Raw genomic sequence first — 26,700 nt, 5'->3', positions numbered from 1 at the left:
TTTGAAGTGAGTTTTAGAGAATGACTTTACAGTGAATCTTTTGAAGAGGTCAAGGAGGAACGTTTTAAAGAGTAGGAGCCCAGAGGGGTGAGGGTGAGAGGCCACTCTTTATTTACTGCATATGATATGCGTAAGTTCAGAGACTGTTACAAGTATTACACTCAGTTTTGAAATATGTAGTTTTGTACATTATAAGCTGTTTTTGCTGTTTACAGGATGACCTTACACCACTGTTACTTGCTGTAAGTGAAAACAAAGAGCAAATGGCAGAATTTCTAGTAAAGAAAGAGGCAAATATACATGCAGTTGATAAGTGGAAAAGGTCAGTAGTATGTTCTTTTTTGTTTTTAACCTTAGTGTTGTTTTAGAGTAGTAACAGCCACAATGGAGGAAGTATGAAAAAGGAACAGCTGTCAGGTTGGGGGCCAGTAATATCTGCTGCAGGGATTCACTGGAGAATTCTGAGCAGACGAGAAGGAGGATTAGATTTGAGTAGTAGGGCTCTCTGGTTATGACATAAAGCAGGGATCTACAAGCTTTTCCTGTAGAGGGTCGGAGAGCCCATATTTGAGGTCATGTGGTGTCTGTCCTGTCACCTCAGCTGTGCCATTGCAGCGTGAAAGCAGCTGTAGATAGCAACCGGACAACTGTGCTCTGGTAACACTACATCTACAGAACCAGATGGCAGGGTGGGTCTGTCCTGTGGGCTGTAGTTTGCCAACCCCTCATATAAAGGATGGCAGGCCAGAAATACCGTGCTATTTAAGCGTGACAGTGTCAGTTTATGGTACTGATTCTACTGATGATGTCATTTGTTTTTCTCAGTCTCATAGAGTTTGGTTAGGACTGTGGTCCTTGTAAATAGCCATTCACTTGGAGGTATCAAATTTTGATACATAGCATTCATTTTTTTCACGTTTGTTAAATACAAAGGAGGGGAAGTGGTTCTTATGCATTAATTGCCTACCGGTAGTATACTCAGTATTCACTCTAGGGTAGTCGCCAGGTGTGTTCCCAAAGGAATGCTTTTGAAAAAAGCATCAGTCTTATACTTTTAGTATTCTCTATTTTTCTATTGCTGATTTAAAATTTTTTTTCTTTCAGAGTGAATAGGAGTTCTGAAAGATGATGCTTTAAGCAGGTAGGATTTTATGCATTTTAAAAAATTATATGTTGACTAAGGGAAAACAGAGAAAAGAAACTTAACATTTGTTGACTGTTCTGCTCTGGGTTAGACACTGTGTTACGTGCTTCACATCCGTTACTTCACACAGTCATCACAACAGCTGTGCAAAGCAGCTGTGCTGTTACAGCTGACTTTTCATTCATTAGGCAACTCTGGTTCAGGGGGGTTGAGTGACTGACCCGTGGTTCCATAGGTCACAGGTAGCTGACCTGTGACTTGACCATCAGACAGCCTGGCTCCCAAAACTGCTTTCTTGTCCCTCAGCAGAGATTTTTTGTTTGTTTAAAGAAATGAAATGACTCTTTTTTGTTGTGTATTTTTGTTCTAAGGGCTTCCCAACAAACCTGATCTTGATGACTCGTGGCCTTCATCAGATGAAGACTCAGATTTTGAGTCCAAGGTAAAGTGTTCTCGTGAAATTAATTCTGCTCTGAATTTAGTTTTGTGTAGTATTTACTCTTAAAATTGAGCAGTGGTCTACCTATCACTGTTCTATGTTTGTGTTGGAAGTTTGGTCAGAGTGAACTGTTTTATAAAAACAAGACTAACTGAATTTTCTTTTTACTTTGCTAAATACTGAAGATGGGGTCTGAGGACAAAGTGGAGTAGAAAACATACAGTGACAGGAAAATTGTATTGGGAAAAGTTGTCCCACGATGGAGGAAGCATGAAATGTTGCCAAGGAGACAGATTCTTACTCTGCCTTTTAAACCATCCTGGCGTGACTTTTGTAACACTCCTGCCTAAATGAAATCTTCAGTAGATACAGTTACTTACTGGAATAATCATGGAGTCTTCCTGGGGCTTTTCAGTTCCAAAACTATATTCCATGTGTTGTCTAATTTTTTTTCTTGGACACTTTTTTTTTTGGTACCATAGAGTTGTTAGGAGAGAGGTTTTTTTCCCCTCTGTATCTGTCTTTGATTCTGCATGAAGACTAAAATAATAGCTGGAATTGTAGAAATTTAGAAATTAAAGTTATTTATCCAAATCCATATTATAAAGGGATTCCTCTGTGTTTTCAAAATCATTCCATTAAGAGTATATTCAAAACCCTTGCATCTAATTGGATAATACATGTTTCCTCTAAAATGATAACCAGTTCTCAAAGAAGACTCTTAAGAACCATGTGATAAAACCTACAACTTTAGAATTTTTTTGTACTATAGTTTAAAAAAATATGTCCTCAGAGTCCTTATGTCACATCTAGAATTTCACATTTCAGACATTTTGTAGTATAGTTACTTAAAAATTCATTTTGTAGGCCCTGCATCAGTATAAACTGCTGGAGATTAGGAAACATAATTGTGCATTTCCTGGAGCACCTAGGATAAGGCCTTAAATGTACAAAACATTTTAGTATTTTTTGAATGTGAATACATGAGCAGACAAATGGAATTCTGTATCGTGTTACAGGTAATATAATATGCACACTCTATCATAATGAAATCTATTTGAATTCTAAAAATACGACTTAAGTTTCTATTCCCTTTGTTTAGGATGTGTAAGTTCAGTTGCTGTGATGAGGAAGTACATCATAAGTAGCAAGGAAATAAATAAGTATGTGGTAAGTAGGAAAGAGGTTGCAGTATATCCACTAAGTGTGAGCTTAAAATTTTAGATTAAAATTGTCGAACCTTCTCCTTAGCCCCATTTCATGTTCCGTTAAATGTGTCTTTTCAAGCCATATATTCTTCTTAGAATTCTCATTACCAGTTCTTCAGGTGGAAAGTTGGTGTGTTAGGTAGGAACTTTTTAAAAATCTATTTCTCTCTCTCTCGTAGTAATTTATAGCATTCAGGTAGTGATAGATGACCATGTTCGGTTGAATGACTTACAGTGACAAAATGAAACTCTTTATTATAGTAGTATTTATAAACAAATAGCTGTAGAGTAATACAAATCAGTATCAATAGGGATATATACTAGGAACAAAAGCCTCTGTTTTTTACATATATATGTCATATTTTGGTATTTTTGTAAAATTTGCTGAAGAACAATACATATACTTATCTATATAATTTGTATATATCTTAATATAGAATAAAAACATAAAACAGGCTTTCGTTCATAGTATATCCCTAACAATGCTGATGTATCACATCTATTATGTATGTGTGAAATATATGTATTTCTCCACATACCTTACTACTCTTATTTTTTAAATTTTATTTTATTGAGTTACAGTCAGTTTACAATGTGTCAAATTCCAGTGTAGAGCACAATTTTTCAGTTATACATGAACATACACATATTCATTGTCACATTTTCTTTTTCTCTGTGAGCCTACCACAAGATCTTGTATATATCTCCCTGTGCTATACAGTATAATCTTGTTTATCTATTCAGCATATGCCTGTCAATATCTACAAATTTTAAACTCTCAATTTTTTTTTTATTGAGGTATATTCTTATATTTTCTTTTTTTTTTCATGCCTTAAGTTTGTACTGGACTAGTCATGTCTCATTTTTTTTCTTTTCTTCCTCTTCCTGCCCCACTTATTTTACTTTATTTTTTAATGATTTACTCCTAACCTAATTTTTTCTGTTTAGTATGTGTGTGGCTTTCATTCATGAGTCGTTGCCCCTCAGATTTTCTCTTGTTTTTATTCCTCTTCCTTTGAAGGAGCTGAATTTAAACAATTATTTGTCTTTAGGTTTTTGACCCCTGGAATAGAAGTAGCTTACACTGTTTGCTGTTCTAACCCATCCAAATAAGATCCTGCTAAAAACTATAAGCTCTCATATTCCCCCCGTGAAAGATAATTCATGCATATGTAAATCATGCAAACACATTTCAAAATACAACAATCAATTTAAATTTCTTAATGTTAGTTTTTCAATGGTATTCTTAGCTTCCAAGGGTAAGTTTTTGTTCTAGATCATTTTGCTCTAGAAAGTCATCTAATGTAGCTACCACAGTATTTGTGTAATAAGCAATGAGGGGTAAGGAAAGTAACACCTGGGAGCTCCTGATGTCACTCCTCATAATCCTCACCCCAGGAGAAGATGCAGGTCGACAAAGGTCAGAACCGGGATTGGAGCCCACGTCTGAATGACTCCGAAGCCTGTGCTCTTTGTGTTCAATCATATAGTAATGGGGAATGTTCGAATTATTTTATTTAGTTTCGTACTTGTTATTCTTAAAGCTGTAATTTTCTTCTCTAGAATGTCCTGAAACCAAGCTTCACAAAGCTAAGTTATGGCTCTCAGCAGCCCAGGGAAAACTAAGTTGTTTGAAGTTGTTCTTGTGCTGTTCCCTGATTTGAAATTACAGATATTTTCACCTACCCTATCTTGTTCTCACAATAGTAGAAGGAAGACACGACATTATGAGGCCAGGAATTAGAACCTTTCTTGAGGACAGTTCTGATGGTGAAAATGAAGATGTGGTTGGAACCTTTCCCAAACTGTCCCATCAAAGTCCCAGGCTTTTCTTACCCTGCCTGCCCATCACTGGAGCGTAGAGCTTAGTATGTGGCAGAGCATATGCTTAACATGCAGGAGTTCCTGGGTTGAATCCCCAGTACCTCCATTAAAAAAAAAAAAAAGCCAATATAAAAAATCTGAAGTGTGTAGATCCAAATATGATGTCCATTGTTTAAGTATTTTTCTTTTTTAAACTTTTTTATTTTATAGTCATTTTACAATGTTGTGTTAAATTCCATTGTAGAGCACAATTTTTCAGTTATACATGAACATATATATATTCATTGTCACATTTTTTCTCTGTGAGCTACCTTGAGATCTTGTGTCTATTTCCCTGTGCTATACAGTATAATCTTGTTTATTTATTCTACCATTTTGAAATCCCAGTCTAAGTATTTTTCTTTTGCCACCTTTCTTCATAAGTATCCCAACCACGACCAAGCTTTTCTTCCAGAGCATGCTTCAACCCTCTGAAATTCTTTTGTGCCACTTTATTTTTTTTGAAATATTCAGGAATGGAGATAGGCTTATATGTGTGTTTAAAATTTACAGTGGTAAATGTTCTCATTAATGAATCTGTGACTACATTTTATAGGTATGATGTCAGCATTGAAATTAGGAAAAAAGAAGATACAGAATCTCCTTGGGATTCTGAGGTACTGTCTAGTATCATCATCATCATCATCATCATCATCATCATCATCATTCTAAAATGTAAGCATTGAGTGATGTTCAAACAAATGGAGGGATGCTTTGACTTTACTGCCTCACCTTTGCATTTGCCCATCAGTTTTCTTCTTATATTTTTAATCTACAGTTGTTAAAATCATTCTGCGCTAAATGTCATAGTACTGCATAGTGCACTTCTGTTAATTCTCCAGGCTCACCTAATAAAACCGGTGTATATAACGCAAAACACCAAGACTTAGAAGTCCCAGCAGATTGGTTTGGGCTCTGAAGTTAAGTTTTTTAAAAACTAAAGAATTACTCTTGGTCAGCCTGTGACCAAACATGTGTTTCTTTGGTATAAATGGATGTGTAAAACTCCTAGTGAGATTCAGAGAGAAACAGGTTGAATTAAAAAAAAAAAGTTCTTTAGCTTTGGTTTGGTTTGGTTTGGGTTTTTTTTTTTTATACCACTTTGACCTTGAAAAGACTGCCTGCAACTTGAAGGTATTTGGATTGTCAAGTAGATGTGCAGAAGACATTTTAGGGGAAGCAAAAGTGTGTTTGAGAGTAATAAATATGTGGGGTTTTAATACCAACAATTTGGCTTAGTGATGTTTTAATGAGGAGAACTCATTTTGGATAGTTCAAATAATGTGCATTGAGTACCTTTACGGTGACCGTGCTCGAAGTGATGTAGGTACAGAGCAGTGATGACCTGTTCTCAGGTGACGGCTGTGGAAAGAGGCTAGAAGAGCCTGAGCTCTGGAATCCAGGTAGCTGCTACCTAGTGGCACAGCAGTGTATTTGAAGTCAACAGATGTGGCGTCATCCTGGTTCTGTGATGTGCTGTGGGGTCTTGGAAAAACTTGTTTGACCTGTTTGATTGTCGGTGACCTCATTGGTAAAAATGGTACTGACACCTACCTCTCAGGTATGTGTAGTGAACAGATGTAACAAATGTGAAAACATTGTTGTCTGTAAATGGTGCTATAAAATCTAAGACAGGATGATCACTGTGGCAATGAGTGTTGAGGACTAAGTGTTGAGGACACTTTTAACACCTGAAGGACAATAAAATGGCAGAGTTAAGCAAGGGAAAGTCAGAGCAGGCATGTGGGTTTCTCATTTGGGGTGTGTTACGTTTCAGGAGACTATTATTGGAGATCTCTGATAGGTATAGAGTGCTTTGGTACTTGAGTTCGTGTTGAGATTTGACATGTTTTGACCTTAAAGAAATTCTTGTTCCCGAACACCAGCTGTGTGCCAGGCAGTTAGACACTGAGTGTACCAGTTGAGGGGTTAGGCTGTAGCAGTAGGAACAGAAGAACAAGGGAACAGGAATCCTCTCTCAGTCACAGTAAGTCCTTCACATAATGAACATGGAGAACGTTAGGTTGGACCACAGTGGGGGACTTTGTAGTTAGGATGGGGTGGAGTGAGTGCGGAATTTACGTAGTCAGCACAGCTGTGAGTGTGACCAAATCTGCCAAGTGAAGGAAGGGAAGGAGCCCGTCATGTAAAGGCCCCGGGGAGCGACGTTCTGGGCAGAGAGCACAGAGGGTCCCACCTGCTCATTCCTGTTCCCCAGCACCTTACAGTGGCCAGGAAGCAGCAAGTGGGTAACCGTCCTTATGACCATTTTTACTATTGTGTGTGTAGGAAAAAAATGTGCATCATTAAGGGTGTGGCACATGCACATGGTTAAGAAATAAATTTTCTTACTCTTCCCTTAAGTTAAAGCTTCCTGTACTTTTTCAGAGAGTTGCATAACTATATTTAAAGTTTTTTGCTGTTATTAAAATACCTGTTTTTCTTATTAGTTTGCTAATTTATTCAAGTATTTTTCCTACCAATAAATGTTTTATCAAATAATAGATTGTGCTAAGCCCTTGTTAACTGAAATGAAGCAGCTTCTACAATGTTCTGTTAATACTAAGTGTGACAGACTCCAAGGTTGCTTTTCATGCCAAATATGTTATTTTAATACTAAAACCACATCTGTCCTTAGAAATATTTTTAATTTGTAGCAAGTATACTTACTAAAGAATTTGTTTTAAAAAATATTTATTTAATCTTTTTATTGAAGTGTAGTCGATTTACAATGTTAGTTTCAGGTGTACAGCAAAGCATTCCAGTTATGCATAGAAAACTATTTTTTAAAATGCTTTCCATTGTGGGGTAATGCAAAATGGAGTTAGGCATTTTGAAGTTAATTCTCTGTTGAAATATGAATATAAGTCAATATTTTATCTCTGAAAATATTTACCTTGGCTTTCCATGTTCCATTTACTGAGTGAAAAGACAGGTGAAGCTAAAAGATAGACTTGATCTAGAGAATGTATGTGAAGTTTTCTATTTAAATGTTTGGGTTTCCAAGATACGCTTCTCTTATTTTTAAAGTCTAATTGCTTTTAAAGGAGGAAACAAAGAAAAATTAGGTAAGAAATGCAGGTATTTTCTTAGAAAGGGGTTAGGAAATCTTTATGCAACTCATTATTAATATTGATTTTAACAGAGTATCTCTGAGAGTCTACCACAGAAGTATGTTGATCATTTTTCTGGGGCTGCAGATCAAACAGGAAAAAATATATTAAATGGACAAACAGAAGGTAAGAACTGGATTTTATTAAAAAGTTATTTGACAGACTGTTGATTTAACACATGAATTCTGATGTATTCTAAAAACCAAAGAAAGTCACCTGTTGTATAGTGAGGGAAAAGAGGAGAAAAGGAGGTAAATTGTGTATCTTATCAGATGTCAGCAGCAGATGAAATGGAGAGTGCCGTTTGAGGAGCTAAATTGTTAGCTTCATTTCAGGATGCTCTGTGACCTAGGGACAGTCAGGAAATGAGGGAAAGAGGGGATGAAGAAGTAGAGAGGCAGAGAGGACAGGCAGTGAAGGAGGGAGAAGGAGGGAAGGCCTGTGGGAGAGTGTGTAGGGGGAATGGAGCCACTCAGGCTCTCTGGCCGGACCGCCGGTGCCCAGTGACTCAGCTGTTACCCGCACGCGCAGTACCCATGTTGTGTTACATAGGCATGATTCGCACCACGCAAGCACACTGGTTGCTCCTAGGGGATTGTTGGCTAGATACTGGCTTTATTTGCTTTGATATGTAAGGCGGACGGGATTTTTCGCTGCCGCCATCGAAGCCCGTGGACTCCTCTGCCGTAAAGGCATGTCAGAGATGCGTACGGCTCCCAGAGTATACTTCGACCTGCCCAAATACCCCGTGCACCTGCCAGGCCTTGAGTGCTTGCTGAGTCTCCCAGACACCAGTGGCAGCTGTGGTGCCCATTTCTGCATCTGTAGTGTGCGGAGCTCCATCAGAAGGGGAACCGGGGTGGGGCTGTGTGTTACCACTCGTACTGATGATACCCCCAAATCTCAGTAGCGTGAAGCAGTAGAAGTCTGATGCTTGCTCACACTCACGTGAAGCCCTGCAGGTTTTCCTCCACGTGGTTTCAGTGATGCAGGCTCTTCCCATCTGGTGGTTCTGCCTGTCTTAACCACTTGGCATCAAGCTGGTGGAAAAGGAAAGGAAAAGTATCATCAGATGGTATGCACTGGAGATGTTTGTGGGCCCAACTTGGGAGTGGCTCACACCACTTCCACTCATCCATCCCTGGCTAGTGTCAGGTGACACAGGATGGCAAAGCATTGGAACCTGTAGTCTTGCTGCTTACCCAGGAAGACAAGGAAATCGCTTTAGTGGCCGGCTACAGTGTCTGTCACAGATGACAGTGGGCTCTTAAGTATCTGCCTGTTGGTACAAATTGTTTGCAGGTGAGTAAATTGTTAAGTGAAAAAACCCCACCTGATTGCAATTCAGGATAAGTAAGTTAAGCTGAATGAATACCAGAGAAATCCACACTAAGTGGCTTGGAGTGGGAGGTATAGCTCAGTGGTAGCGCATGAGCTTGCTGTGCTCAGAGTCCTGGGTTCAATACCTAGTGCCTCCCTTAAGGAAAAAAGAAGAAGAAAAAAAAGATACTGGCCTGAGTTCTTTGGGGATAAACCTTGACACATAGGTTAGTTTTCCATTTCTGGCAGAAACAAAGGAGATAAAACAGATCAGTACTAACCAGTGTTCCAGGCAGATTCAGACACAGAGATACTGATCCTTTAAAGTTCTTCCATCGAGTGTTGAAAACAGACTTAATAAAAATAAACTGCTACTTTTAATTTGCTGGTGCTGTCTGAAAACACACAGCCACCTTTCATGTTCTTTTCTTTCTTGGATTTATTTAACACACTGACTCAAGGTCTTCATATTCAGGTCACACCCCGAGCTGTGGTTGATCAGGACAAGTTAGCTACCTCCTAACCTTCTCTGACTACTCTTGTAAAAAGGTCCTAGAAAGAGCATGGACTTTGGCGTTTAATCACTGAACAAGTCAGATGTCTTCTCAGCCTCTGCTGTGTTCCAGGTGTTAGAGATAAAAAGATCCCGAAGACAGAGGATGGCCCTGCAAGAAGCTCACAGTCTACTGATGGAGACAAGAATGTAAGTAAGTGAAGCTGCACAGTGGGGTCAGGGCAGCACTGGCAACATGCTCTAGGGGTTGGAGGAGGGCTCTGCAGAGTAAGAAGTGCTCAGCGTTGAGGGGAGGGGGAAGGGAGGAGTGGGTGAGGAACAGAACAGAGATAAGGGGTAGGCAGGAGCCAGAACACAAAGGATCTTGTGAGTCATGTTATCCTGTAGGTGACTAGGAGCCAATTTTCACTTTGGAGCACAGGGCCAGTGATCAGAGAAACGTTGTCTATTGATGCTGTAATAGAAAAGAACAAATCTGACTCCTGTCAGGTCTGCTCCTTTGGCTCTAACCCTGTTCCCTGTTTACTAGGCTCAGTCTTGCCAGCTCTGCACCTTTTGTAAAACAACGTTGCCTTTAGCCTGAAATAGAAGGAGAGCCTGTTCTCAAGGCTCTGACCTTTAAGGGTATTAACACCTTTGCACTTACATAAAGATAGCAAGTTGCAGAATGGAAAATAGCATTTTGTGGGAGGTTTTACAAGCACACTGTGACCTGACCCAGGTGGACCACTGCAAGAACAAAGAATTCCTACACCAAGAAGTTTGCAGCAACCAACCATACTCCCTCCCCTTTTTAGTAGAAAAGGAGCCTGAATTCTGACTTGGAGAAGATGGTTCTCCAGGACATTAGCCTGCCATCTTCTCAGTCAGCTGGCTTTCCGAATAAAGTCGCTATTCCTTGCCACAGCTCATCGTCTCCCAGTTTATTGGCCTGTCTTGCAACGAGCAGATTGAGTTTGGACTCGGTAACAATGCAAGAATCATGCCAATTTATTTGTAAAAATGGCTTCCCAAAACATCTTTGTGTGGTCTTACTCTATAAAATTATGCTAGCATGATGTGTGTGTGTCTCCTAGAGATTACATTTTTCAGGTTACTGGCATGGAAGATCTCTATGTCACAGGCAGTGAGAGTCCTTGTGTTCCCTGGGCTTGGGCTTGTAAGATGATTTTCTTTTCTCTCTAGAAGAAAGTTGCTCAAAACCAACTCCAAATATAATCTAAATGCATTCCACTTGAGGCTGGGGGAGCATTTCATGTTGCATGGATTTATATACTGGTTTAGCAGCAAGTAACTAATTTTAACAGTCACCTTGCTTATTCCAAAAGAGCAGGGAATGGGGTCGTAGAGGGAAGGAAAATAACTCCGAGATAGTCTAGGACATCGCAGTTACCCAGCGAACACAGGATCACTGGGAGTGTTCATCACTTCGGGAAGCAATAGAGCGAGTCTAACTCTGGACTTCTCCTTAGAACCACGTGGAGAGCTTTAAAACATTCTGATACTCAGTCACATCCCAGATAAATTAAATCAAACTCAGGAATTGGGACCCATGCAGCAACATTTTTGAAAATGTCCTCTTACTAAAACATGAGGCTGAATTCACCCTTTTTCTTTTTTTCAATTTTTTTGCCTTTAGTTTTTTTTTTAATTTTTAATTTTTCTTAAAAAATGCATTAGTTCCCCAAGTGATTTCAATTCACAGCCCAGTTTGAGAAACACTGATCTATTAGATAGGATTACCTGTTAGATGGAAACTGCAAGTTCCAGTTGATCAATTCAGTTCATTTCAGTCATGTGCCAGACTTGGTCCTGGGGGCTGGGACACAGGCCCTGCCTTCAAGTGTGTCGCAGTGTAGGAGGAACCTGGGGATGGCAAAGAGCCACAGACTGGGTGTGGAACGCCAGTACAAATGTGCACCAGTGAAAGGAAGCGGGTGGGGGGGAGCATCCTGGTAAATATTCGGTAACTGTCTTGTTCTGTAGCTGGAGAAACTGGAACATAAATCTAGAAGGACTCGCTAGAGGAAACATTGTATCTTGGATGAGGATGAGAAGCCAGGAAATTGGCTTCACCCTTGTGGGTGGTACACTGTTAACTTCTGCCCATCAACTCCAGCCTCCACTAAGGATTTTAAAGCAAAACAAATCAAGAAGGCTTTTTAAAAAATTGCCTAAAAACAGCAATGTATTTCTAGATAAAATTTGCATACAACACTAACTTGAAAAAAGTGTTTTTCTCTTAAATGTTTAGAGCTTGAAGGGCTCTGCCATGCAGCAGGACAAGATTTTATCTTATTAGCCAAAGGCAGCATTCTCATAGGGCTGTAATTTGTAATATGACAAAGATATTGAGACATTTTTTACCAAAATCTGATAAATGACTCACGAACCACAGTGATTCTTGTTTCTTTATTTTGCTTTCTTTTTCACGGGGGGCCCACTCTGGGCTTTTTCCCAGAGTAGTATCTGCACTTGCTCTTTCTTTTTCACTTTTTTAGATGAGTGTCATGAAGGGTAGGAGTGTTGAGTCCCAGTTCTACTCAGGACTCTGGGACTACGTCTCCTTGTCTGTAAAATGATGACAGTACACGTGGGGCTGAAAAGCTAGAGTATTAGCTTTAACAAATGGGAAAGAACTGTGTGTGGGTTTTTACACTTACAAAAGCTGGTAGCGATGAATAGTGGGGACAGGTGTCACCCTTGAACTTCTAAAGTCTGTTTAGAACATCCGCTTGATATTATCACGTGTTTCCCTAATTAGCTGTGCTCCGGCACCTTTCTGCTATTTGGAGGAAGCCACGCAGTGTCCAGTAACACTGAATTGACAGATTCATACAAAGTCCCTGCATTGTCAATTGGGGTAGGGGGAGAAACTTCTAGGTATTAGTGAACTAAAGCTAAGTAAGAAAAGAATGTAAGAGTAGTTTAGCAAAAATTTTACATGTCCCACAGCAATTTAAAACATAAGGTAATTTATATTACCGCTTACAACGGGCTTCTCAGATATTGTCACAACAAGCACAAAATCAAAAGTTCATTTTCATGATCCAGGGTTCACTAAGAAAGGCCCCTTGTCTTGATATGTATAGAGTAGTGAGTTAGCATTTTAGAAGGCAGGCATTTCTAGGTTCCAGGCAGAAGAGGTGAGCGTACTTTGTGTAAGAATTCTCTGTGGCTTGACTCAGATAATAACAGACCTTTCGCTTTTCCATCAGGACTTGGGAGTTGCCCCGCGGCTGTAGGAGCAGTGACTCGCTGTAATGGAGCTGTTATGTAGAGATGCTAAGATGCAGAGGAAAGTTCTAGAGCATATGGGAGAATGTTTGCTGGAAAATTACTTGGTTAGAACCTGACAGTCTTACCAGCGTCCTGGGGTTGGTGGATACCAGTGAGGCTGTGGATGTCACCGCTGAGCAACTTCGTTTTAAGGTAAGTGAGGGGTCGCTGTCTGTCTACTGAAAAAGGCCAGTTTGCTGTGATGTTCCCAAGGTATAAACATTTCTGACCAGTGCCAGGAGATTTTCTTGTCTGTTGTATGAAAAACTGATCAGGAAAAAAAATCTTCATTTTTTAAGGGAAAAAAAACACGTTTCAACTTGATGCTGGTGTTTTAAATTAAAGCATCAAGTCAGTTTAGACACCTGGCCTTACTTGGTGGTTTTCTAACTTGCCAGTGTTGTATTTTTTCCCCAACCATGAGGGAATCCTTTAACAGAGACAGGCAGACAGGGGACACAACTAGGCTCTGCACTGATGGGAGCAGCAGCTCCTCCTCCCCAACCTGGTGTGACCCCAGGGTGGACATGGGAGATGGTTTTAAAACAATTCTTCACTTTCACAGAAAAGGGGAACTGGAGGGAGCAGCCTAGCCTGCTGGAGAGTCTGTACATGGAACAGAGTCTGAGCCCCACCCTCAGCAGGCAGTAACTTGCTTCCCTCACTGACACCCCCTCCTGTCTGCACTCCTGTGCATACAGGAGGCCCAGCCCACAGAGACCCTGGCTGCGCAGAGGGACCAGCCACTCTGTATCTGTTGGTGTTTCTGTACTATGTACAGTGTTGTGTGTTAGAGCCCCCATCTCCAGCTTCAGCCTGAAGCCTCAGGTGGGCAGATGGACCCCACCCCTCACTGCACACTGTGGGCTGGGTGAGATTAGACCCCAGTAGAGAGTAGCCCTGCTCCTCGCCAGCCAGGACCAAGGGGCCATTGAAATAGAAAGGTCAATGCTGGACAAGATGCAGGCCAGTGGGAGCAGGCAGGGGTGGGGGGACCTGGGGCAACGCTGAGAGGTCAGGGGTGGCAGGTATGTCATGGACCAGGTGGGGCTGGACAGGCATGGGCTGAGTGTGGATGGGGGCAGGGTCAGGCAACTCAGCACAAACAGTTCTGCTGGCTAACTGGGCCAGTGGCTGCCACTGCCTGGGGTCCTCTCCCACCCCGTGCAGGGCTGCCTCCAGCCTCAGGAGGGCCAGGCATCCGGGGCCCAGGCTCCAGGTGTGCGCGTGGGGAGGGGCGCTTGTGTCAGGTGGGCTGGGCTGGGGGGCAGGTATACAACATCTGTGGGCACATCCCCTCAGGTGGAGGTCAGTGGGATCAGTTCTTGGAGAGTTGGCAGGTCATCGTTGCTGTTTGTGGGGAGGTTGGGTGGGCCCAGGTAGGACAGCCACTCATTGGGGTTGGTCAGTTCTGGAAGCAGATCCAGGGCTGGCTCTGGGGCCTCCCCTGCCCATCATGCCTGTGGTAGCACTGAAGGTCAGCTCGCCAATGAGACCCCAGTTCATGGCCCAGGGGCTGCCGGGACCCAGGGGGAGGGTTTGGATGGTGCAGCTGGGGCCCTGGTGGGCCTCCAAGGTTGGGAGTGTGCAGCCCTGGTGGCCCAGGGTTATGGTTCGGGGTCCAGGTGACCTGCTGGTGCCATCCGACCAGGGAGGGAGGCTGCAGACTTCTCTGGTGTTGGGGCTGCTGGGAATGTCGGATTGATAGGGGATGGGAGGTGGCCCTGGGTGAACTCAGTAAGGGTCGAGGTGCTGGGCATGGTGGGCAGGAAGGAGTCCAGAAAGGTCCCTGGTCCCAGGAAGCTGGAACCCTCGCTAGGGTAATCGCCGGGGGCGGGGGCTGGGGGCTGCAAGGTGATGAAGGGAGTGGCACCAGGCCAGGGCGTCGATCATCTCCATCATGCTGGGCATGAGCACAGGGCAGGGTTCACGGTGTGGCAGCACTGGCCCATCCTGCTCCTCCTTGACGTGCACATCAGGCTTCACAGGTACTGGCTTCCCTTCCCGCTGCACGTGGGGCCGATGGGAATCTCATAGTTGAGTTCAGAATGTAAATGAGGATGCCCAGCGTGTACTGGTCCACCTCCAGGCCCTCAGCAATGCTGTCTTACTGCACACAGGGCACCTTTTGGTCTCTCGCTCACAGTTGAGCTGTAGATAAGAGTCTAGCTTGAACCACTGTGTGGTGACAGTCGTGACCTTGGACAGGAAGCTGGATTCTGCTGAAAGTGATGTGACACTTGAGTGACACCTTGGTGACTGTCTGTGCCACCGTGTCCTCTGTTGGGTCCAGGGGTGCTGGGGATGGTGCAGCTGCTGAAGTTCCGCTTTATCTCAATGACGCAGTGCTCAGCAGGCAGGAGGAGACCCTGCAGCACGGAGTGGACGGAAGGCCCGTGCACCAGCTGCGGCATGAAGAGGTGGGAGCTGCGGCAGGTCGTGACAGTGATCTGGATGGTGTTGCGGCCCGGCTGGCACACGTGTTTCAGGTATAAAGGCTTGTGGGAGGTCTTGTCACCACGCTCAATGGTGGGTAGGGTGGCGTTGACGCTGACCCGGACCAAGGCCGGCCAGTTGGTGTTCATCTGCTGCTCCTCTTGGTGGTAGCATTTGAACTGCAGCTCCAGGTCAGGCCTCAGCATCAGGGTCTGGACAGAGTCTCGGAGCTGGAAGGCGTGGTTGCTCACAGCCAGGATGTGCTGCAGGTGAAAGGGCTCGAGGACCATGTTGTCCCGCTCATGGAAGGTCAGCCGCAGCTGGTCACAGGCTGCTGCCAGGGGGTGACAAGTTGCTCACGTTGGGCTTAAGGTCAGGCAGGAAGGGAAATTTGACCTCCTGGCTGGTGGACATGAAGGGGGCGCTGCTGCCGGAGGTCATGGGCGGCGTGGGGCTCTCTGGCAGTGAGGAGCTGGGGTAGCTGGGGACGAAATGGCTCGTAGTGCAGCCCTGCAGGGCCAGAGGTAGTCAGGGACTGGCTTCCGCCCTCCTGCAGGGATAGCCTGTGCCCAGGGTAGGAGGAGGAGACAGGAGGCTGGCCAGGGCCAGGTGCATACTGGGTGGCGCTGGGCCCATGCTGGCCTCCCTGCAGGTATTGCTGCCTGGGCTACACCTCACTGGAGTAGGCTCTCTTGACGCCCTGTTGGGATCGTGTCTGGTCCTGGGGAGGCTCAGGGTGCCCATGCTGGGGCAGGCACTGCCCTGTGTTCAGGAGCACCATGCCCACTGCCCAGGTGTGGGGCTCATGCCCGAGGGGCCCATCAGCCCTCCCACGGTGGTAGAGTTCCTGCTGCTGGGAACGCTGGGCCCCGAGGGACCTCTGTGCTGCAAGAACTGGCAGTTAAAAAGCTGCCCAGCCCTGATTCTTCTGTATTGGCTCAGCTCCTGGCTCTGTCTCTCCTGGAGGGCGACCCCAGTGGCTGTGACCTTGGCTGTGGCAGCAGCCTGGGCAGCCACCACCGCTGCTTGGGTGAAGTTGGTGGAGGGCCTTGTGACATGTGAGGGGAGGCATAGGCCTGCTGGACCCCCCACCGGGCCACCTGCATACCCGATGGTGAAGCCTGAGCCTCCAGGGTAGCCCCCGCGGCCATACACCCATTGCTGCACATAGCCCTTGTTGGTGCCACCCTCACCAAACACCTGCTGCCCCAGGCACTGCAGGGAGTTCAGGGCAGAGCTGCCTCCTGCCACGCTGGGCATCATGGAGATGAGGGGTTCCCCAAAACCTGGTTCTGCGCTCCACTGCAACTCCCCACATGGTTGTGACCACAGACAGCGATCCTACTGGCTGAGTAGCACTTTGTAGCCAAGGCACTGCCTCATAAGCAAAGGGACCATCCCCATCACCACGTGGCATGTGGGGCAGGACAGGTTTCGTGGGGTTCAAGGGACTCATTGGCTTGGGAGCAGCCTAAAGGCCAGGTCTGTGGGCAGAAGGAAGCAGCCCTCACCAGTGTTTATGCAGGACTCAGTTTCTCTGGCTGTGCAAGGCCCGGCCTGACCCCTCACCTCAGTGGTCCGGGATCATCGTTGCTCCACGCACTCAGCCCGCCCTCACTGCTGCCCCACCAGCCGGCTCCCAGGGCACAGTCGCCAATGTTGAATCTTAAATGTACTTATATTAATCATAGTTTAGAATAGCCACATCATTAAATAATAATTTTTTGAAAACATATGTTCTTGGAAATACACCCACTTCAAGTTTTGTTGTTAGATCTGGGGCTGAGGAGGGGCTGGGGAGGGAAAGGGTGCCAAACATGTGTTCGGGCCCCTGGCAAACTCCCAGAGATGTTTCCTATGTCTTCACTCCACTGCCAAAGGGAAGATGGGGACACCAGTGCCCACACCACTGTCCACACCGTGGTCCTCTCCTGCCAGCTGCAGTCCGCGTGGCAGTTCCTGTGACGTCCGTCTCCACAGGTCAGGTTTCTGCTAGGGAAGACTTTAACAGTCTCCTACTCTGCTCTCAACCAGCAACAATTAGTATTAGCAGATGGTTCGTGCCACTGCTGGGGATTACATACAATTTCTATTAAAAACACACACACACACACACACTTTTTACTCAAATCCTTAAGTCAGATCCACATGCTGAACACTTGAGCTCTCCTCTTAGATATAATGAAGTCAAGATAGTCTCTCTCATTTAAATTAAAGAAAAAATGACTCTCACATTTGAAATCAAGTGGGCTGTCTTCCCTCGCTGGGTTAGCCATCTGGTAAGGGGGACTTTCGGAGGACTTATATTCAGGCCAGGAATTTAGGGGAGAAAAAAATCATTATCCTTTTGTCCTTTTGTGCCTCACTCTTTTAATGTGGTCAAACTCTTTTTTTTTTTAATGTTTTCACAGGAGGTTTTTTTCTCCCCATATCTTTCAGATAACACATGGCAAATAAGTTGATTTCTTAATACATTTTACAGTCAAAATTTGCTTTTTTAGAGTTGTGGATCAGAAAAGCACATACCTGATTGAGATCACTTCAGCTCACTGTAAAACAGATTCGACGGGTTCACTCGCTCGATCTACTACATACTTGTGGTCCTTTCAATTACTGTGCCCTTTATCAGGGTAAGGTCAGGTCAGTTTCCTTTCCACATGTTTCAAAAGCTTGTGACTGCCCCCAAAGAGAGGGACTATAACTTTTGCATGTCCTTGGATTTTACTGTTCTATTCAGTTACGTTTTTCAAAAAACAGGTCTCAAAGGCTACTATTGATCTAGTCACTTTCTGGCTGTTTTCTTCATGGGTGGAGGCTGATTAGATCAAGCAGGTAAGATACCTGTTCGGAACAGCTACTTCATAGTAACAATTCTTTTCATCACATACCCTTCAACTTCAGAAAACCATAAATAATTCAAAGTTATAACTTTCCTGGAAATGAAGGTAGCTCGGGTCATTCTTGTTCTACAGAGGAGGCGGTTAAATTTCAGAGAAATAGATTTTTTTAACTTTTTTATTGAGTTATAGTCATTTTGCAATGTGTCAAATTCCAGTGTAGAGCACAATTTTTCAGTTATACATGAACATGCATATATTCATTGTTACTTTTTTTTCACTGTGAACTACCACAAGATTTTGTATACATTTCCCTGTGCTATACCATATAATCTTGTTCATCTATTCTCCATTTTGAAATCCCAGTCTGTCCCTTACCACACCCCGCCCCCTTGGCAACCACAAGTCTGTATTCTATATCTGTGAGTCTGTTTCTGTTTTGTATTTTTTTTTTAAGATTCCACATATGAGTGATCTCATATGGTATTTGTCTTTCTCTTTCTGGCTTACTTCACTTAGAATGACATTCTCCAGGAGCATCCATGTTGCTGCAAATGGTGTTATGTTGTTGGTTTTTATGGCTGAGTAGTACTCCATTGTATAAATACACCACATCTTCTTTATCCAGTCACCTGTTGATGGACATTTAGGCTGTTTCCATGTCTTGGCCATTGTAAATAGTGCTGCTGTGAACATTGGGGTGCAGGTGTCTTTTTGAAGTACAGTTCCTTCTGAATATATGCCCAGGAGCAGGATGACTGGGTCATACGGTCTTATTTCTAGTCTTTTGAGGAATCTCCATGCTTTGTTCTACAGTGGCTGCACCAACCTGCATTCCCACCAGCAGTGTAGGAGGGAGGGTGCTTTATTTTAATAAGCCTGCCCAGCTCAAACACAATGGAGATGGAGCTAGAACCTGAATATTCTTTCTGCCTTTTGTAACTTTATTCATTTTCCCATGTTCTATACATTGCATCTTTGAATAAATTTTTTAATATTCGTGACAATTTTCAGGAAACCATTTGTAAAATACTCATTTTGAAACAGCCTAGATCTCAGTTAGGAACCTGTTGTTAGTTTATGCAAAGCTTGCCTTTTGTTAAGCCATTAAATAAGTAAATTTGTATGTAAAACATATGATAGATAGTATGAACGCATAGTCGTCTAGGCTCATGGGGAGTAGTTTTCTTTTTCTATTTCTAAATAAAACACCCAGGGGGAGGGTAGAACTCAGTGGTAGCACCCATAATTAGCACTCACAGGTCCTGGGTTCAATTCCCAGTGCCTCCATTTTTAAAAAAAAGTTATAAATGAATGAATAAGTAAGCAAATAAAACACCTTGCATGCATTTAAACATTTTAAGAAAAATTTCAAAATCAGTCAGTGTAAGATTAATTTTCTCAAAGGGAAGGAAGGAAGGAAAATCAAGAGAGGTCGATGGCATGAGAAACCTGTGAAATGGCTTTGTGATGTGTCGTTTTGGCTAGGTTGAACTAAATTTCCCAGAATCCCGTTTCTAATGATGTGGGCCATAGGGGAGAGTCTTGGGTGATTTGGAAGCAAAGGACCGGAGCAGCGATTTTGTAGTGTGTACACGCGCGCACACACACACTCACACACAGACACACACACACAGGACTGCTGATCTACTGACGACTCCTGACATGAAGCAGCAGCTTGAGCCGCAGCTGCCTTCCTGCCCCCTGGGTCTTCCCTAGTTTCTCTGACTCTTGGGCCTGGGGTGTCTGTTTAGGTTTGTGACCAAGGCCCTGGTTTCTGCAAGTGTTAGTGTTCTATTGTTGCTGGAACAAATTACCTCAAACACAGTAGCTTGGAACAATTTCTTCTCTTCCAGTTCTGTAAGTTAGTCATCTGACTTGCATCTCACGGGAATAAAATCAAGGTCTTTTGTTCAACCCATGCTTGTTTTGATGGTGAAAAAGAACTTTATACTAGTGAATCCTGTGACAGCAGCATTATTTCTGTCATAAGGAGAAAAATGTAAATGGCGGGGAAATTTTTATTGTAAACACTTTTTCATGATTTTCTTTAAAATCCAGGCATCAATATGAGAAGTATGAGAAAACTATCCCTTAAACACTTTGAATATAGAAGTATTTATATTAGACAGGGGCAAATCATGTATCCCCTTAAGTAATAAGTAAATATATAACCATGGGAAATGAGTTTAAACAGCTTGGTCTGGGTGCATTCACCAACCTTTTTTTTTTTTAAGCAATGAAATTCTTCATGAAATAGGTGAGATTTGAGGTTCTTTTTCAATGAATTCAGAAAAAAATTGGTTTTGGCAGGAGGGTCTTTGCTAATGTATTACAAATCCACTTAGAGGCATCTACATTGATTCCTGTCCCAACTTTCCATCCTCCCATCTGAATCTAAGTGGAATGTAGTTAGAGTTATACAAGTGCAATCAAATCATGCAAGCAGTGTGAAAAATATAGATGTGTAGGTCTTATCACAGAATCCCAACTATTACCGATACAGACAGGTCTTCCTCATGTGACTCTCTCAGGGAAACATTGATCATTACACAGAATTGCCTGGAAATTTGACAGTCTGGAAGAATTTTGAAATTTGGTAATGCCCACCCTTTACACACTGGAGAAAGCACATCCACTGTATCTGCTTGTCTCCATTCATTCAGACGTTCTGCATTTGTTGCTCAGCAGCGTGCTGATGCGGTTCCTGGAAGAACACTGTTCCCTCCAAGAGGGAGCAGTTTCACCACCAGCATCCTGGCGGGTGGCCCTGGGCACACTGGCTCCTCTTTGTGAATCAGTAGTAGAGTGTAAATTCGGTCTGCTGCACACGCAGTGGCACATTCTTGGGGAGTGGCTTTCTAGACCATTTCTTCACACAGTGGCTCACGGATCTTTTTATAGAGTGGTTACTGGAATGCTGGATTTTCGGGTAGTGGCTTCTTCAAGAGATTCCTTGCCCAGTTTCCGACAGTGGCCTTTTAAGTGGCCTTCTCCCACAGGTTAGTGTGGTTGTTAATTGCCTAGTCACGTGGGCTGTAAAGTGAGTTTTCTGGCAGCTGAAGCCTTTGACCTCTTACCTGTTCTCTCTCTAAAAATGAAGAGGATTTAGTCTCTCGTCCTTGCTTCAGGGTGTGGGTGGTGGGTTAGTGTTCTGGACTGGGACAAAAGTGTTTTGGGGAAAAGTAGAGAATTCAAAACAAGTCCGAGGCACGTAGATACTCCAGCTAGTGTCTGCGAGTTTTGAACTAGTGTGAGGAAGTCCAAGTTATGCTTCTGAATTTCTGAACCTGTGTCCACAGTTCCATACTTATTAGCCACGTAGATTCATTTCCATGTGCTTTATTTTCCTATCTCAAAAAAAAAAGGTAACCAGTCAGTAACAGTAGCAAAATGTATGTTAAGAATAAGGATAGAACAGATCTAAGCAGGAGAAAATACACTATGCACATGCTAAGTTCTGTGTAAGTTGTAAGATAATACATATTTCTTGGAGCTATAGATTGTAGCTTATTTATGTTTAGTTCAGGAAAGCCTACTTTCCCCTGGTATTATTTTAAAAAGTCACTCTGCATTTCCTCTTACTGCTTTTACGATTCTGTTTGTTTTGATTGTCAGCCCAGCTGTAACATACTCTGGCGCATGTTTTAAGACAGGGATTGTGTCTGATGGTGTCAGCATCAGTCACTGAATCCTCTTCCAATTACTTTAAAAGATAGTTATATCAAATTCTGAACTCCCCTGAACACCTGGGTATGTTTCTGGTACATGGACTTTGCAGGTACCAAAATGTTTTAGTTACTGTAGCTTTCTATTATTTTCTGATACTTGGTATATTAAATAAAAAATCTCTTGCCTATTTTAGAGAATTTAGAGTCAACATGTCATAATCATTAAAGAATTTCATTTAGGTTCTGGTTAAGAATATGTTGAATCTATAGGTGTACCTGGGACAGTTGGCAGTTTCATACTTTAAAAAAAATTTTTTTCTTTAATCAAAGCTATTTAGCTTTGTCTTTTATTTTTGGAACAGAAAAGGCCTTAATAAAGACAAAACTCAAGAAAAAAAGGAACAGGTATATATCACAAAATTAGAATTCTTTTTTAAATCAAATTTGTTAAATTTCTAAACACAAATCCACAAGCATTCAAAATACATTTCTGGTAATAATTCACAGTATTTTACATTTTCTTCTATGTTAAATGCAGTTTATAATTTTTGCATTCTTTTGCCCAAAATGACGTTTGTTCACCATCAAAAATGAACAAGAGTAAACTCCAGTAAAGAGAAAAATCAATGAATTTAAAAGGGTGCAGAATCTGAAAACAAACTAGCCGCAATGTACGTTTAATTGCTCTTAATTGTAAACTACTTAAATCGCCCTTCTCGGGGTTTAATAATTTAGAATCATTAGTTCCCTTCAAAACATAATAAAATATTTACAGTTAGTAAAATATTAACCGACTAACAGCGTGGCTGTGTTGTTTATAAGAGTGTAACTGAAGTCCCGTAATCATGCTGTTGACATAAGCCTGTGAGGTTAGCGAAGTCATCCTTTGCAAAAATGTAAATGAAGATCTTCAGACCATGGTGTTTATAAAATAGCTCATTAATGACCTAAGATTGAATCTCTCCAACTATTTGCATCATCAGATACAGTAACAGTGATGAATCGGACCGGAAAAATCCTGGCTAAAACCATTTGCATTTTTTTCCAGAAATACCGAAGTCCTAATATCACCAATTCTAAGTTCCTGGACACTGATCTGGAGGAGGATTCTGCAGTTCAACACCAAGGTAAGGAAAGAAACAGCATTATTATCGTTAAGATATTAGTAAAAAATGTGCCTCTCCCCATTTTGAAACGGTTTCAAATGTGGGCAGTGTTAGTAGTTGGTTTTTGCAACACCTCCTCATTCTGACTTGATATTACAGATTAAAAAAAGGTTGTTGATGGAACTTAGTTTGTTTCTTTGCAGCTCCCAGCCTTTTAGCTCTCACCTTGAGTTGCGTTACTTGTGTCACTTTGTTCTCATAGACTTGTGTTTTGCTTTTTCTCTAACTCCTTCATTTGGGGAGGTGGGAGAGGATGGGGTTTGGCAGGGGGTGGGAACCAGGGGGAAGGAAATGCTACCTATGGCTCCCAGGGTGGCTCCCTGAAGGTTTACTGTCCAGCTCACTCCCTTCCTTTCCCAGCTGGTCTTGGACTGAACCCACCGCTGTGCTGGTGCTCTCTCTGTCTCTCTATATATATTTTAATTTGTGGGTTTTTATGTGGGGGAGTAATTAGGTTTATTTACTCACTTATTTTAACAGAGGTACCGGGGGGTTGAACCCAGGGCCTCATGCAGGCTAAGCAGGCACTCTGCCCCTGAGCTATACCCTCCCCCAGCAATTTCATACTATTGAACGTCCTCATGCAAGAACATAGTCTATTTAGGTGCCCTCTTGTGTCTTTCAATTCTTTAGCTGGAACATAACCTGACTATGTTTAGAGAAGAAACAAAACAAAAAGCACCTCCATGATACTTGTATTCGGCCAAATCAAGAGTTCTTTCTTTTTTTTTTTTTTTAAGAAAAAAATTTAGGTGTAATTAGGTTTATTTATTTATTCTTAGAGGAGGTCCTGGGACTCTTACCACTTGAGCTACCCCCTGCCCCCAGGAGTTCCTTTTGTGATTGTTGTTCTAGAAGAGGTCAAATTACTAAATGTGTTAGTTTTTAAAATTAAAAAAAAATACACTAGCTTTGGCCATTTGCACACATAATCTCAGTCCTCTTGTATCACAAAATATCACTCAATAAATACTTGTTATTAGTTGGGAAACGGGGAAGGTTATTTCCAGACCTGTCAGCTTCCACCTCCGGATTTACACCACCTCTCCTGTGGTCAGAGCGGGTGCTCCTGCAGCAACAGGCCCTCTCTCAGTGCTGACTCCTGACACATTTCAAACCTTAGGAAGTATTGGTTTATCAGTTATCAACTGCAGTTCTCACACATCCTAACAGACTCACATCTATGGGCATTTTATGTAGAAGACAAGTAATGGGAGAAGGTGAGATCTTCAGTGTCTTGTAATCGAAGGAGACCTGGATTATGATAAGCACAGAAGGCCGAAAGGGGTTGTGACAACTTGTGTTTGGGCTACAAGTGGAGGCTCTGCTTTTAGGGGCTGTTCTTCTGAGCCCCGGTACCAGCAGACTGCTTTGTGAGCTGTTAAGTTTCCTGATATTAGTCCTTTAAGGGCAACGCTTTTAAGCAGTACTTTAAATGGGTAGACGAACTCGGGAGAGCCATGAGTTGGGGGCTGTGGAAGGAAACGGGTCTGGCTACAGACAATCCTGTGGGAGGAATTCTGGTTCTGTCTACTGGCTTTGGAGCAGCTGCCCTCTTTGTTGATGGTGGGGATGCTCACAGAAGTGTGTCACTCTCCACCTCCCCCAGCCAGGCGGAGCTCAGTGCTTCCTCCTCATGCTCCCAAGCCATCCAGCGTTTATTCTGACTTTGCAGATAACACGTTTCGTGATACTCACCTATGTGTTTGTTAGACCCCCACTACATTAAGCTACATGAAGGCAGGATCGTGTTGTATTTGTCTAGCCCCTACTGAAATTCAGATATTGCAGCATCAACTCACAATTCCCTCTGTGGCTCTTAGTTGAGTGGAATTTTTCTTACCTCTCTCTTTCTTAATAAAGCACCAGAAATTCATTAATTGAGGTTAGTTCAGGTGTTCACATTCATAATTCTCTTCCAGTAATACTATGAGCTTTCCTTATCTTCAAGCAACAGCAAACAGGAGAGTTTGAAGAATCTTCATTCTTCTGGAGAGTTCATTATCCAATAACCTAGTCTATGAGAATTGCTTGTGGAACACCTAAGATTTAACTGGATGATATAAATGCTGTTTTGCATAGAACAACTTCTAAAGATGCTCCCACTCAAGAGTTTCATGTTTATTAATTTGATAGAAGTAATTATATTGTCTATACAGTATTCACTTCCTCTGTTTACCTAAATAGGCAATTAAAATTATGAAAATTACCCAACAAAGATTCATCTTGACCTTAAAGCAGCGTGTACAAGGCAGCCAAAACAGAACAGTTTTATTTTTAATATTTTAAGAATTTTTTTAATTAAAAGAATGAGAAACTAATCCACATAATCTTTGACTCTTTGAAGCACCTTTGGATCCATTTCACTTTGTTTATTTAGTGTCAATTAAGAGATTCCCCAAGAAATGGAAGGAGGGCTGCTGAGGAAGCTGGCTTTGGGAGATGAAGCTATGTTCCTATGGATCGTAAATCTGTTGATGGGTTTCTTCCCCCCACGCCTTTTTTTTTTATAAAACTGCCAGGCCCACTCACTCCCTGTATACAGGATTCTGTGGTTTGTGGAAATTGCCAAGTGTTGTTTGATATGTTGTGTTTCATTAATTTGATATATTATTTACATTAATTTGTTACACCATTTTCAAACACAAACATAGTTGTCTGATTTCTTTCTTTCTCGGGTGATGCAATGAACAGAGAGCAGGAGGATAAAATGTTTTCCTTTAAAAAAGTCCGCTTATACAGGTATTTGTTGAGCGTCTCCTTTGCAGGCAGAATGGGCTGCTGTGGCTCCAGCACCAGCCGTGCTGCTTCAGGGTTAGGGGGCCTCTCAGCCTTAGTCTCCTTGTCTGGGATGAGCAATTAAAATCATGATTTCTACAGTTGTCGGAGGATAAATGAGACGATTCATACAGAGCAGTTGGCATAGTGCCTACCACATGGGGGAATGCTCGGTAAATGGTACCTGCTACATTCTTATCACTGTGCCAGGCCTGGGGGGTGACATAGAAGATGTTTAAGACGTTGACTATGTTTAAAGAGCTTACACTATTAATAATACTTGCTGTATTACATTAAGAATCTTGGGCTCTCCACAACAGGTTGAAACATTATACATGATTCATTTAAAAAGTATCCTTGCCTACAAAATGTACCGTTCATGTAGATGTATAAATTACATTTGATACAGGATATACTTGTACTTTATTATATTGCCTTTTATTGTAAGATTAAAAACACAGCTACAGAAAAATGCATACACAAAAATGTACTGTTTAAGAAATTATTATAAGGCAGACAACCGTGAAGCACCACTCATTTTAAGAACTAAGAATATTGCCAGCTGTGATGGCTGATTTTGTGTGCTAACGGGGCAGGTTGCAGAAAGCTCAATGAAACACTGCTTTCTGGGCATGTGTCTGCGAGGATGTTTCCAGATGAGACTGCATTTGAATCTGTGGACTCAGTAAGGTAGATGAGCCTCTTCAATGTGGATGGGAATCATCCAATCCACTGAGGGTCTGAATAGAACAAAAAGCAGAGAAGAGACATTTGACTCTTTGCTGCTGCCTCACTGTTGAGCTGGGACATCCCCCAACCCATGGACTGGGATTTGCACCGTTGGCTCTCCTGGGTCTCCAGTTGAAGACTGCAGATCAGATGGTGTGACTTCTCGGCCTCAATAACTGCATGAACCTTCATATGTCTGTCTC

At 42.6% G+C, this 26,700-nt stretch overlaps 1 protein-coding gene and 1 pseudogene across 2 annotated transcripts in view; one reads left to right on the top strand and one right to left on the bottom strand.

The window, feature by feature from the left end:
• Positions 1-26,700, top strand: part of LOC107035079 (uncharacterized) — a 144,316-nt gene that overhangs the window by 46,493 nt on the left and 71,123 nt on the right. Inside the window, exons 8-17 of one of the 2 annotated variants that reach the window (XM_072953192.1) lie at positions 216-322; positions 1,105-1,141; positions 1,516-1,586; positions 2,686-2,753; positions 5,211-5,329; positions 7,800-7,893; positions 9,714-9,790; positions 12,820-13,033; positions 15,227-15,369; positions 22,873-22,951. The gene's annotated coding sequence lies outside the window, so the exon portion shown is untranslated. Of the gene's footprint in view, positions 1-215; positions 323-1,104; positions 1,142-1,515; positions 1,587-2,685; positions 2,754-5,210; positions 5,330-7,799; positions 7,894-9,713; positions 9,791-12,819; positions 13,034-15,224; positions 15,370-22,872; positions 22,952-26,700 lie in introns of those variants that run through there. The other variant, XM_072953193.1, reaches the window with a different exon arrangement.
• Positions 14,179-16,772, bottom strand: LOC102526358 (zinc finger MIZ domain-containing protein 2 pseudogene; annotated as a pseudogene).

This window comes from Vicugna pacos, chromosome 32 (genome assembly GCF_048564905.1).
Source record: "Vicugna pacos chromosome 32, VicPac4, whole genome shotgun sequence".
NCBI classification, from domain to species: domain Eukaryota; kingdom Metazoa; phylum Chordata; class Mammalia; order Artiodactyla; family Camelidae; genus Vicugna; species Vicugna pacos.
Note: the sequence above shows the minus strand (reverse complement) of the source record. Positions and strands in the feature narration are given on the sequence as shown.